Source organism: Eschrichtius robustus, chromosome 8 (genome assembly GCF_028021215.1).
Source record: "Eschrichtius robustus isolate mEscRob2 chromosome 8, mEscRob2.pri, whole genome shotgun sequence".
Lineage (NCBI taxonomy): Eukaryota > Metazoa > Chordata > Mammalia > Artiodactyla > Eschrichtiidae > Eschrichtius > Eschrichtius robustus.
The window spans coordinates 93,070,307-93,082,309 of NC_090831.1; the positions used below are offsets into that span (position 1 = coordinate 93,070,307).

The window sequence follows — 12,003 nt, forward strand, 5'->3', positions numbered from 1 at the left end:
GGCCAGATTTTCAGGAGGGAGAATCTATAACTTTCACTAAATTCTCAAAGCAGTCTTCGAACCTCCAAAAGATTACCAACCACTGGTCTACATGATCAATCAAACAGTGGGTGAGTTTCTTTTTCTCTGAATTAATTGAAATTCAGACTGGATTTACCAAGCTTTTTGTCATCACTTGGACACAAATGTTAATCTTTAGTTTACATAATTGAGTTCTCTGTGAACTCTTGTTGGAGTATTATGAGAAATACTATGCAGAGGAACATTAGTAATTTCCCATAATTCCTAAGAGAGCCTTTTCAATGTACTGCACTTCATAAATCAATGAGTAAATAAACAAAGAGACATGGTTAACAGACAAGGGCATGTCGTCCCTATGAATATGCTTGATTGCATAATAAAAAAGCCTCCATGAACTACTTGGGATGTACATTAATGGTTTGAATAGTACTCTGCACAAAAACAAATACCTCATTAACAGACTTCATTGGAATCGATGATAATTCTGACCTGTAGTCAGAATTTTTATGTCTTTGTATTAAGGAAAATGTGTTTGATATGAATATTAATCATGTAAACAAAGGAAATGAACAGCTTATTTGAATGAAGTCCTTTAGTCCAATAAGCTATTTTCAAAAGCATTTGGAAAACCATAGAGTTTTTGAATAGTACCGATGAATATGTTAATGACAAATGGTTATTTATTTACTAAAGAACTCATAAACATTTTCTAAGAACTGCAGCCCTAGTTCACTCCCCTGCCAGTCAGCAATGTAACTGTAGGTCCTCATGCTATAAGCCCCACATGCACCCTCCAGTTAGTGTAAATTTATTACAGTTAATCAATTTTAAGTTTTTCTTTTCTCTCAAATCCATAAATATAAAAATAGGCAATAATTCTATTGTAAGAGACTATTTTGACACACGTATTCAGGCTTGTGAGTTACTGAAACTAATAGTTTCCTTTGGCTTGTGATAATTTCAAATGATTTGAAACGACTCATAGATGGTTGGATAAATTGAAGTTTTTTTGTTTTGTTTTTGTTTGTAAAAACAGCTGGTTTATTCTTTTGATTTATTGTATGTATTAAAAGTTACTTCCTTGAGATGGCCCATTGGCAGGTTTGGTGTTTCCTGACGCTGTGAATATTTAAAAACAAATTATTTTTGAAAGTTTTATCATCCAGAAAGAAACAGGAAGAATAAGAGTTTTTCTACAGTTGAAATGGTAATTTTTCAAAAAAGGTTGAGAGGAAAAAATATAAACCATTCTCGATAAAGCAATGAGGCGGTTTCAAATTAAAATTACAAAGTTAAATGAAGTAATTTTATAAAATATTGAAACTAGCTAAAATTACACGCATACGTATTTAATCAATAGTAAGAGAGGAACAGCAGTGGAACTTAAATATGTTAGGATTTATCAACAATAAATAAACATTTTTAGTGCAAATAGTGCAGAAAAATTTCTCAAAGCAAAGATCATAGCAAATCATTCTTATCTGTACAAAATTAGTCTCAGTTCTGTATATAATCTGTATAGTTTACCTATGAATTCAGCCACTGTGATGAAATGCCAATTTGCAAATCATAAATATAAATGTGCTTAGTTTTGTGTCCCGTTCCTCTCTTGGCAGTTCATGTTTTCAGGAAAATCTATAGTGGAGCATGAAATTGGCTGTGCATTGCTATCACTTGTTGAAGTTTCTCTTCCTTGGCTCTTCTACAGTGGCAAATTGTTCTCTTTTCCATGAAGCTACTGAGAAAATCATCTATATCAGTTTTTCCCTCCAAGAAATCTTCTGCAATATTATCAGATTCCTCCTCAGCTTCATGTGCAGCTACTTTCAATCTTGCCTATTGGGCGCTCGCACTACAGCTCTCGATAAGTTCATGCTGCCTTTGCATCTTCTTTTCAAAAGCTGATTTCATTTGTGTAAGTAATTCATACTCATCTAAAACAGTTTGCCTTTTGGCTTCCAAGCTGGGCTCCAAAAGGAGATTTTTTCTTGCCTGCTCCTCAGTACTTTTTACTAAGTCATCATTGTCAGTAATAATTTGTTTTAGTTGAGGCAAAGTCAGAAACTGTTCTAGTAATACCTCCTCTTGTTCATTCGTATCTGTAAGTTGTGATACACTTAGTCCTGAGAGTTCTGGAAATGCATCAGGGATATCAGGCATCTTGTAACCAAAAGCATTTTGGCTTATCAGTGCTGAGGTGTCTGTTGTGGGAACGGGCAATGGCAGATTTGAAGAGACACCAAATGAAGGAGCAGCGGAGCGGGTTTGGCTGTTGTACAACTTGTCGTTGAAGAAGAAACAGTGTCAGCAACAGATAAAGAACTGATAGTCCTGGTAGCTTCTTGTGGGGAATATGGAGGAAGAAATGGAAAACCCGGAGAAGCATGAGGAGGCATCGCACCTGGGTTACTGTGCCGGTATGGGAATGCTGTTGAAGCAGGAACTGAAACTGGAGGATTCTTCCAAAACTCATCCAATAGACTCCGAATAATTTTCCCAAGATCTGAGCGCATTGTAAAATTGTTTCCTAATGGAGAGGTAACATACACTCCTTGTTCATCCACTAAGTGATGTCGTATTGGTGGATAAACACTGATCACTGGTTTTTCCTGAGGAAATTGTGGAGGAAGCAATATATTAATGCTAATTGTCAGGTTGTTTACGGTGAATGGCAACCTGTATTCCACACCTTTCTGTATTTCAGCTATACTGGAGTGTGAGTTACGGAGGGACTCCATCAGGCGCTGCTTCTGCTGTTGGAGGTTGGGGAGACCACCGGGGGTCCCCGCCGCGGGGGAGGAGGCGCTCTTGGTCAGGGAAAGAGCCAGCCCATCCTCCACGGGTGCCCGGGCCCGAGGCCCTAGAAGGCTCTGGCCTGCTTCTCCCAGCTGCTCAGCGCGGCGGGTCTCCAGCGACAGAGGAGGAGCGCGCAGGGATGCCCCAGCCCACGTGCTGGGGGAGCCGCGCCTTCTCTAAGCAAGCCGGCCGGGGCTCCTCGGTCAGGGGGCCATGCTCTGACTGCGGACAGCTGGAGACAGGGAACTTGCCTCCCGTGACTGGCAGTCCTACCTTCACGGCCCTGGCGGCCCAACCAGCCGATAAACTGAAGTTTTCAGTTAAGGTTTTATTTTACTGTTCTTAGGAGAATGAAGGTAAATCAAATTGTATAATCTTATAAGCTAAAATAATAAAATTTGGATACAAATATAAAACGATCTCTATAATATGAGCTAGATCGTCTTTTATTCCCTATATGTAACAGAAGGCCTGGCTCATTGTGAGTGCTCAAGAAATATTTTCTATAATGAGTGAGAAAATATAACAAATTATTCACACATTTTTTTTTTATACAGCAGGGTCTTATTAGTCATCCATTTTATACACATCACTGTATACATGTCAGTCCCAATCTCCCAGTTCATCCCCCCACCCCCCCCCACCCCCCGCTGCTTTCCCCCCTTGGTGTCCATACGAATGTTCTCTACATCTCTGTCTCAATTTCTGCTCTGCAAACTGGTTCATCTGTACCATTTTTCTAGGTTCCACATACATGGATTAATACACGATATTTGTTTTTCTCTTTCTGACTTACTTCACTCTGTATGACAGTCTCTAGATCCATCCACGTCTCAACAAATGACTCAATTTCGTTCCTTTTTATGGCTGAGTAATATTCCATTGTATATATGTACCACCTCTTCTTTATCCATTCGTCTGTCGATGGGCATTTAGGTTGCTTCCATGACCTGGCTATTGTAAATAGTGCTGCAATGAACATTGGGGTGCATGTGTCTTCTTGAATTATGGTTTTATCTGGGTACATGCCCAGTAGTGGGATTGCTGGGTCATATGGTAATTCTATTTTTAGTTTTTTAAGGAACCTCCATACTGTTCTCCATAGTGGCTGTATCAATTTACATTCCCACCAACAGTGCAAGAGGGTTCCCTTTTCTTCACACCCTCTCCAGCATTTGTTGTTTGTAGATTTTCTGATGATGCCTATTCTAACTCGTGTGAGGTGATACCTCATTGTAGTTTTGATTTGCGTTTCTCTGATAATTAGTGATGTTGAACAGCTTTTCATGTGCTTCTTGGCCATCTGTATGTCTTCTTTGGAGAAATGTCTATTTAGGTCTTCTGCCCATTTTTGGATTGGGTTGTTTTTTTCTTTAATATTGAGCTGCATGAGCTGTTTATATATTTTGGAGATTAATCCTTTGTCCGTTGATTCATTTGCAAATATTTTCTCCCATTCTGAGGGTTGTCTTTTCGTCTTGCTTATGGTTTCCTTTGCTGTGCAACTGCTTTGAAGTTTCATTAGGTCCCATTTGTTTATTTTTGTTTTTATTTCCATTACTCTAGGAGGTGGATCAAAAATGATCTTGCTGTGATTTATATCAAAGAATGTTCTCCCTATATTTTCCTCTTAGAGTTTTATAGTATCCGGTCTTACATTTAGGTCTCGAATCCATTTTGAGTTTATTTTTGTGTATGGTGTTAGGGAGTGTTCTAATTTCATTCTTTTACATGTAACTGTCCAGTTTTCCCAGCACCACTTATTGAAGAGACTGTCTTTTCTCCATTGTATATCCTTGCCTCCTTTGTCATAGATTAGTTGACCATAGGTGCGTGGGTTTATCTCTGGGCTTTCTATCTTGTTCCATTGATCTATGTTTCTGTTTTTTTTGCCAGTACCATATTGTCTTGATTACTGTAGCTTTATAGTGTAGTCTGAAGTTAGGGAGTCTGATTCCTCCAGCCCCGTTTTTTTCCCTCAGGGCTGCTTTGGCTATTCGGGGTCTTTTGTGTCTCCATACAAATTTTAAGATTTTTTTGTTCTAGTTCTGTAAAAACTGCCATTGGTAATTTAATAGGGATTGCATTTAATCTGTAGATTGCTTTGGGTAGTAGAGTCATTTTCACAATATTGATTCTTCCAATCCAAGAACATGGTATATCTCTCCATCTGTTGGTATCATCTTTAATTTCTTTCATCAGTGTCTTATAATTTTCTGCATAAAGGTCTTTTGTCTCCCTAGGTAGGTTTATTCCTAGGTATTTTATTCTTTTTGTTGCAATGGTGAATGGAAGTGTTTCCATAATTTCTCTTTCAGATTTCTCATCATTAGTGTATAGGAATGCAAGAGATTTCTGTGCATTAATTTTTTATCCTGCAACTTTACCAAATTCATTGATTAGCTCTAGTAGTTTTCTGGTGGCAGTTTTAGGATTCTCTATGTATAGTATCATGTCATCTGCAAACAGTGACAGTTTTACTTCTTCTTTTACAATTTGTATTCCTTTTGTTTCCTTTTCTTCTCTGATTGCTGTGGCTAGGACTTCCAAAACTATGTTGAATAATAGTGGTGAGAGTGGATATCCTTGTCTTGTTCCTGATCTTAGAGGAAATGCTTTCAGTTTTTCACCATTGAGAATGATGTTTGCTGTGGGTTTGTCATATATGGCCTTTATTATGTTGAGGTAGGTTCCCTCTATGCCCACTTTCTGGAGAGTTTTTATCAGAAATGGGTGTTGAATTTTGTCAAAAGCTTTTTCTGCATCTATTGAGATGATCATATGGTTTTTATTCTTCAATTTGTTAATATGGTATATCACATTGATTGATTTGTGTATGTTGAAGAATCCTTGCATCCCTGGGATAAATCCCACTTGGTCATGGTGTATGATCCTTTTAATGTGTTGTTGGATTCTGCTTGCTAGTATTTTGTTGAGGATTTTTGCATCTATATTCATCAGTGATATTGGTCTGTAATTTTCTTTTTGTGTAGTATCTTTGTCTGGCTTTGGTATCAAGGTGATGCTGGCCTCATAGAATGAGTTTGGAAGTGTTCCTTCCTCTGCAGTTTTTTGGAAGAGTTTGAGAAGGATGGGTGGTAGATCTTCTCTAAATGTTTGATAGAATTCACCTGTGAAGCCATCTTGTCCTGGACTTTTGTTTGTTGGAAGATTTTTAATCACAGTTTCAATTTCATTACTTGTGATTGGTCTGTTCTTATTATCTATTTCTTCCTGGTTCAGTCTTGGGAGGTTATGCCTTTCTAAGGATTTTTCCATTTCTTCCAGGTTGTCCATTTTATTGGCATAAAGTTGCTTGTAGTAGTCTCTTAGGATGCTTTGTATTTCTGCAGTGTCTGTTGTAACTTCTCCTTTTTCATTTCTAATTTTATTGATTTGAGTCCTCTCCCTCTTTTTCTTGATGAGTCTGGCTAATGGTTTATCAATTTTGTTTATCTTCTCAAAGAACCAGCTTTTAGTTTTACTGATCTTTGCTATTGTTTTCTTTGTTTCTATTTCATTTCTTTCTGCTCTGATCTTATGATTTCTTTCCTTCTGCTAACTTTGGGTTTTGTTTGTTCTTCTTTCTCTAGTTCCTTTAGGTGTAAGGTTAGATTGTTTATTTGAGACTTTTCTTGTTTCCTGAGGTAGGCTTGTATAGCTATAAACTTCCCTCTTAGAACTGCTTTTGCTGCATCCCATAGGTTTTGGATCGTCGTGTTTTCATTGTCATTTGTCTCCAGGTATTTTTTGATTTCCTCTTTGATTTCTTCAGTGATCTCTTGGTTATTTAGTAACGTATTGTTTAGCCTTCATGTGTTTGTGTTTTTTATGTTTTTTTCCTTGTAATTGATTTCTAATCTCATACCGTTGTGGTCAGAAAAGATGCTTATATGATTTCAATTTTCTTAAATTTACTGAGGCTTGATTTGTGACCCAAGATGTGTTCTTCCTGGAGAATGTTCCATGCACACTTGAGAAGAAAGTGTAACCTGCTCTTTCTGGATGGAATGCCCTATAAATATCAGTTAAATTTATCTGGTCTGTTGTGTCATTTAAAGCTTCTCTTTCCTTATTTATTTTCATTTTGGATGATCTGTCCATTGGTGTAAGTGAGGTGTTAAAGTCCCCCACTATTTTTGTGTTACTGTTGATTTCCTCTTTTATAGCTGTTAGCAGTTGCCTTATGTATTGAGGTGCTCCTGTGTTGGGTGCATATATATTTATAATTGTTATATCTTCTTCTTGGATTGATCCCCTGATCATTATGTAGTGTCCTTCCTTGTTTCTTGTAACATTCTTTATTTTAAAGTCTATTTTAAATGCTATGAGTGTTGCTACTCCAGGTTTCTTTTGATTTCCATTTGCATGGAATATCTTTTTCCATCCCCTCACTTTCAGTCTGTATGTGTCCCTAGGTCTGAAGTGGGTCTCTTGTAGATAGCATATATACGGTTCTTGTTTTTGTATCCATTCAGCAAACCTGTGTCTTTTGGCTGGAGCATTTAATCCATTCACATTTAAGGTAGTTATCGATATGTATATTCCTATGACTATTTTCTTAATTGTTTTGGGTTTGTTTTTGTAGGCCCTTTTCTTCTCTTGTGTTTCCCACTTAGAGAAATTCCTTTAGCCTTTGCTGTAGAGCTGGTTTGGTGGTGCTGAATTGTCTTAGCTTTTGCTTGTTTGTAAAGCTTTTGATTTCTCCATCGAATCTGAATGAAATCCTTGCCAGTTAGAGTAATCTTGGTTGTAGGTTCTTCCCTTTCATCAGTTTAAGTATATCATGCCTCCCTTCTTGCTTGTGGCGTTTCTGCTGAGAAATCAGCTTTTAACCTTATGGGAGTTCCCTTGTATGTTATTTGTCATTTTTCCGTTGCTGCTTTCAATAATTTTTCTTTGTCTTTAAGTTTTGCCAATTTGATTACTATGTGTCTCGGCATGTATCTGCTTGGATTTATTCTGTATGGGACTCGCTGTGCTTCCTGGACTTGGGTGGCTATTTTCTTTCCTATGTTAGGGAAGTTTTCGGCTATAATCTCTTCAAATATTTTCTCTGTTCCTTTCTCTCTCTCTTCTCCTTCTGGGACCCCTATAATGTGAATGTTTTTGCGTTTTATGTTGTCCCAGAGGTCTCTTAGGCTGTCTTCATTTCTTTTCATTCTTTTTTCTTTAGTCTGTTCCACAGCAGTGAATTCCACCATTCTGTCTTCCAGGTCACTTATCCATTCTTCTGCCTCAGTTATTCTGCTATTGATTCCTTCTAGTGTAGTTTTCATTTCAGTTATTGTATTGTTCATCTCTGTTTGTTTGTTCTTTAATTCTTCTAGGTGTTTGTTAAACATTTCTTGCATCTTCTCGATCTTTGCCTCCATTCTTTTTCCGAGGTCCTGGATCATCTTCACTATCATTATTCTGAATTCTTTTTCTGGAAGGTTGCCTATCTCCACTTCATTTAATTGTTTTTCAGGGGTTTTATCTTTTTCCTTCATCTGGTACATAGCCCTCTGTCTTTTCATCTTGTCTGTCTTTCTGTGAATGCGGTTTTTGTTCCACAGGCTGCAGGATTGTAGTTCTTCTTGCCTCTGCTGTCTGCCCTCTGGTGGATGAGGCTATCTAAGAGGCTTATGCAAGTTTCCTCCACACATTTTTGATGTCTAGAAAACATTGTCAGTTTGGAGAGATGTATTCTAAGTCTTTTTCTGTGGCTCAAACTATATATAATTAAAAATACATATTTAAATTAACTTGGTGTATAGAATTAAGAGCTTTCTGACTGGTGTGCATTTTGTAAGCCAACTGTACATGATCAGCAAATACTATAACAATTTTTACTTATTTACATATGGATGAAGAAATACCAAATAATAAAGTAAATCATGGTGCACCAACCAGATTTTCTATATCTAAAAAATCTTATGATATGTTTCAACAGCAAAAAGACAAATAACCAAATTTAAAACTGGACAAAGGACATGAATAGACGTTTCTTCAAATAAGATATATAATAGGTACATGAAAAGATGCTCAACATCACTAGTCATTGGGGAAATGCAAATTAAAACCACTATGAGATATCAACTTATACCTGTTAGAATGGCCATTATCAAAAAGACAAGAGATAACAAATGCTGGCAGAGATGTGGAGAAAAGGAAACCCTTTTGAACTTTTGGTGGGAATGTAAATTAATGCAGCCACTAGGGAAAACAGTATGGAGGTTCTTCGAAAAATTAAAAACAAAGCTATCATATGATCCAGCAATTCCACTTCTGGGAATATATCCAAAGGGAACAAAAACATTAACTCAAAAAGATATCTGCAACCCTGTGTTCATAGCAGCATTAGTTACAATAGCCAAGACATGAAAACAACCTCAGTGCCCAAAAACAGATGAATGTATAAAGAAGTTATGGTATATATATATACAATGGAATATTACTCAGCCATAAAAAATGAGGAAATCCTAACATTTGCACGAATTTGGATGGACCTTGAAGGAGTTATGCTAAATATGTCAGACAGAGAAAGCCAAATACTGTATTATCTCAATTATATGTGGAATCTAAAAAGAAAAAAAAGCAAAGCAAAGCAAAATAAAATAAAAACCAAACTTATAGAAAAAGAGTCAGACTTGTGGTTACCAGAGGTAAAGAATCGGGGGAGGAAAAATTGGAGGAAGGAGGTGGTCAAAAGGTACAAACTTCCAGTTATAAGATAAGTAAGTACTAAGGATGTGATATATCAATACAACATGATGACTATGGCTAACACTGCTGTATGATATATAGGAAAGTTATTAAGAGAGTAAATCCTAATTCTCATCACAAAGAGAAAATTTTTTTCCTTTTTTCTTTCCTTCTTTCTTTTTATTTTATGTATATGAGAAGATGGATGTTAACTGAATCTATTGTGGTAATCATTTCAGAATATATGTAAATCAAACCATCCTGCTGTATACCTTAAATTTATACAGTGATGTACATCAATTATTTCTCAACAAAACTGGGGGGAAATCTTATGAAAGATAGAAATAACTATTACAAGTGTATTTCAAGGATGAATAGAGGGGAAATGCATTTAGGTTGTAGTTACTGGGAATGAAAACCTTCAATACATTTTTTAAAAATTTGAGTTAATTAGGTCTACAACTCGGAGCCATAAGAAATTGCTTAAAGACCAAGTTTTCTTACAGAATTAATAGATGCTGGCAGAATTTATAGTTAGTCATATTACCTGGTGTTGGTAGAGTCCATATTCCCATTACTTTCTTTCCTTGTTTGTATGGATTTCATTAACAGAAATGTATTGGGGAAATGTACACAATAGGTGTTTAATAAATATTAAGTGAACAAATGAAAAATGATGAAGAAAAATGATTTTGTAACCTATTTTTATAGTTGAATGTTCTGGTTTTTTTCATTTAGCAAATATTTATTGAGCACATACTTTGTGCTGGGCACTGTCCCAGGACCGCAGATACAGACACAGTGGAGCCCAAGTTCCTACCCTTATGGCACTCACATCCTAGAGTATCAGGCTAGTCCTGATGGAGTGCTTAGTTAGTGCCTGGCAGAGTTCTAGTGCATTACACATATTAACCCATTTAATCTCCACAAGTGCTCTATATTGTTGGTACTATTATTATCCATCGTCATTTTACTGATGAGGGATCTGAGGGTCAAAGAAGTTGAGAAACTTGCCTATAGTCACACAGTTAATAGGAACTGACAAGTTCAAACCCAGGCAGTATAGTTCCAGAGCTATCTCTGTGACCTGTTTATGACTACAGGAGAAAGTAAAATAGGAATAGGTTTGGTGATGAAACTCCAAATGGGCAAATATTTTACTAATGGGTGAAAGTTTTATAGTAATTTAGTGTCCATTGTCAATCAAAAATCTTTTCACGTGTATTGCTTGAATAATTGAGTGACTCTTACTAGACACTGGGTGAAAGTTTTGACACTAGTACTTAAGATTCTTGGGCTAAAATTTCTCTTTATAGACCAATATGACAATTCTCACTGTTATGTTTATGTATTTTTTTAAAACAAAGAGTGTGATCATTTATTCTGTCAATATATTTTTCTTTCACAGTTTAATTCTAAAGATTTGAAAGAGTGGAGGTCCTGATAAAGAGTAAATAGAAGGCTATAATGCCATGTTAGACATTCCTGAGTGGTAATAATGGGAGTAGAAGCTTTTAGACATTATATTTCCAAAGGAGTTACATTAAATCTATTTACTATAATACAAAGAAATGTGATTTTTTTTTTTTTTTGCTTATTTTTCACACCTTGACCTGAATTGGAGATTGCTTCTTCATGTAATTTATGAATATATACAATTTCAGAGCTGTAGTAAGATACTAGCATTATGGCTAGAGAAATGAAGAAGGGTGGAGTTGGACTATTTGGTTGATGTCTAGGCAGCTAGTCTGAGCAAGTTAGGAAAGAAGAGGATTGAGACTAGTTTGAAAAAGTGGATGGAAGCCTTGAAAGACTTACACAGAGTTGTGTGAAGAACAGTAAAGAAAGGTGCTGAAGAATAGATATTAATTAGCAAGATTGCAAGCTAACTTCACTAGGATGAGAGGAATAATACGTAGTACCCTTAGATAGGCTTCTCTGGCTCTGAAGTTCCAGAGCGTTCACAGGGGAACAAGCTGTTGCTGAAGCAAGAAGCTTGATATTTTTTAAATTCAATAGACATTCTTTTTTTAAAAAAATGTTTGAGAACCAGTAGTTAATTTAATTTAATTAAATTAATTTATTTATTTGGCTGCACTTCACAGCATGCAGGATCCCAGTTCCCCGACCAGGGACCAAACCCAAGCCCCTTGCAGTGGAAGTGCACAGTCCCAACCACTGGACTGCCAGGGAAGTCCCTTGATGTCCTATTTACATCCTCACCCAACAGTCCTTCCTGAAGCACCGGATGGCCTCTTCCTCTTCTGTAAGCGCTTGGGAGTAAGCTGCAGAGGCAAACGGGCAGGATGGCTCAACAATGACTTGCCTGAGCCCAGACCACACTGTGTTTTTCTGTTAGTGTTTGGAATAGAATTCGAAGTCCTTAAGATTTTATATTATTTAGGCTTCAATAGATTTTCAGATACCTGAACCTTAAAGTATCAGTCCTTCCCTTTGCTTTTCCATGATTGGGCATATTTTTGAGAACAACTGAAACTT

At 36.6% G+C, this 12,003-nt stretch overlaps 2 pseudogenes; both read right to left on the reverse strand.

Moving 5' to 3' along the window:
- Positions 1 to 1,554: 1,554 nt before the first annotated feature.
- Positions 1,555 to 2,854, reverse strand: LOC137768516 (vacuolar protein sorting-associated protein 37A pseudogene; annotated as a pseudogene).
- Positions 2,855 to 2,913: 59 nt separating this feature from the next.
- LOC137768323 (large ribosomal subunit protein uL6-like) overlaps positions 2,914 to 12,003 on the reverse strand; it is a 36,932-nt pseudogene continuing 27,842 nt past the window's right edge.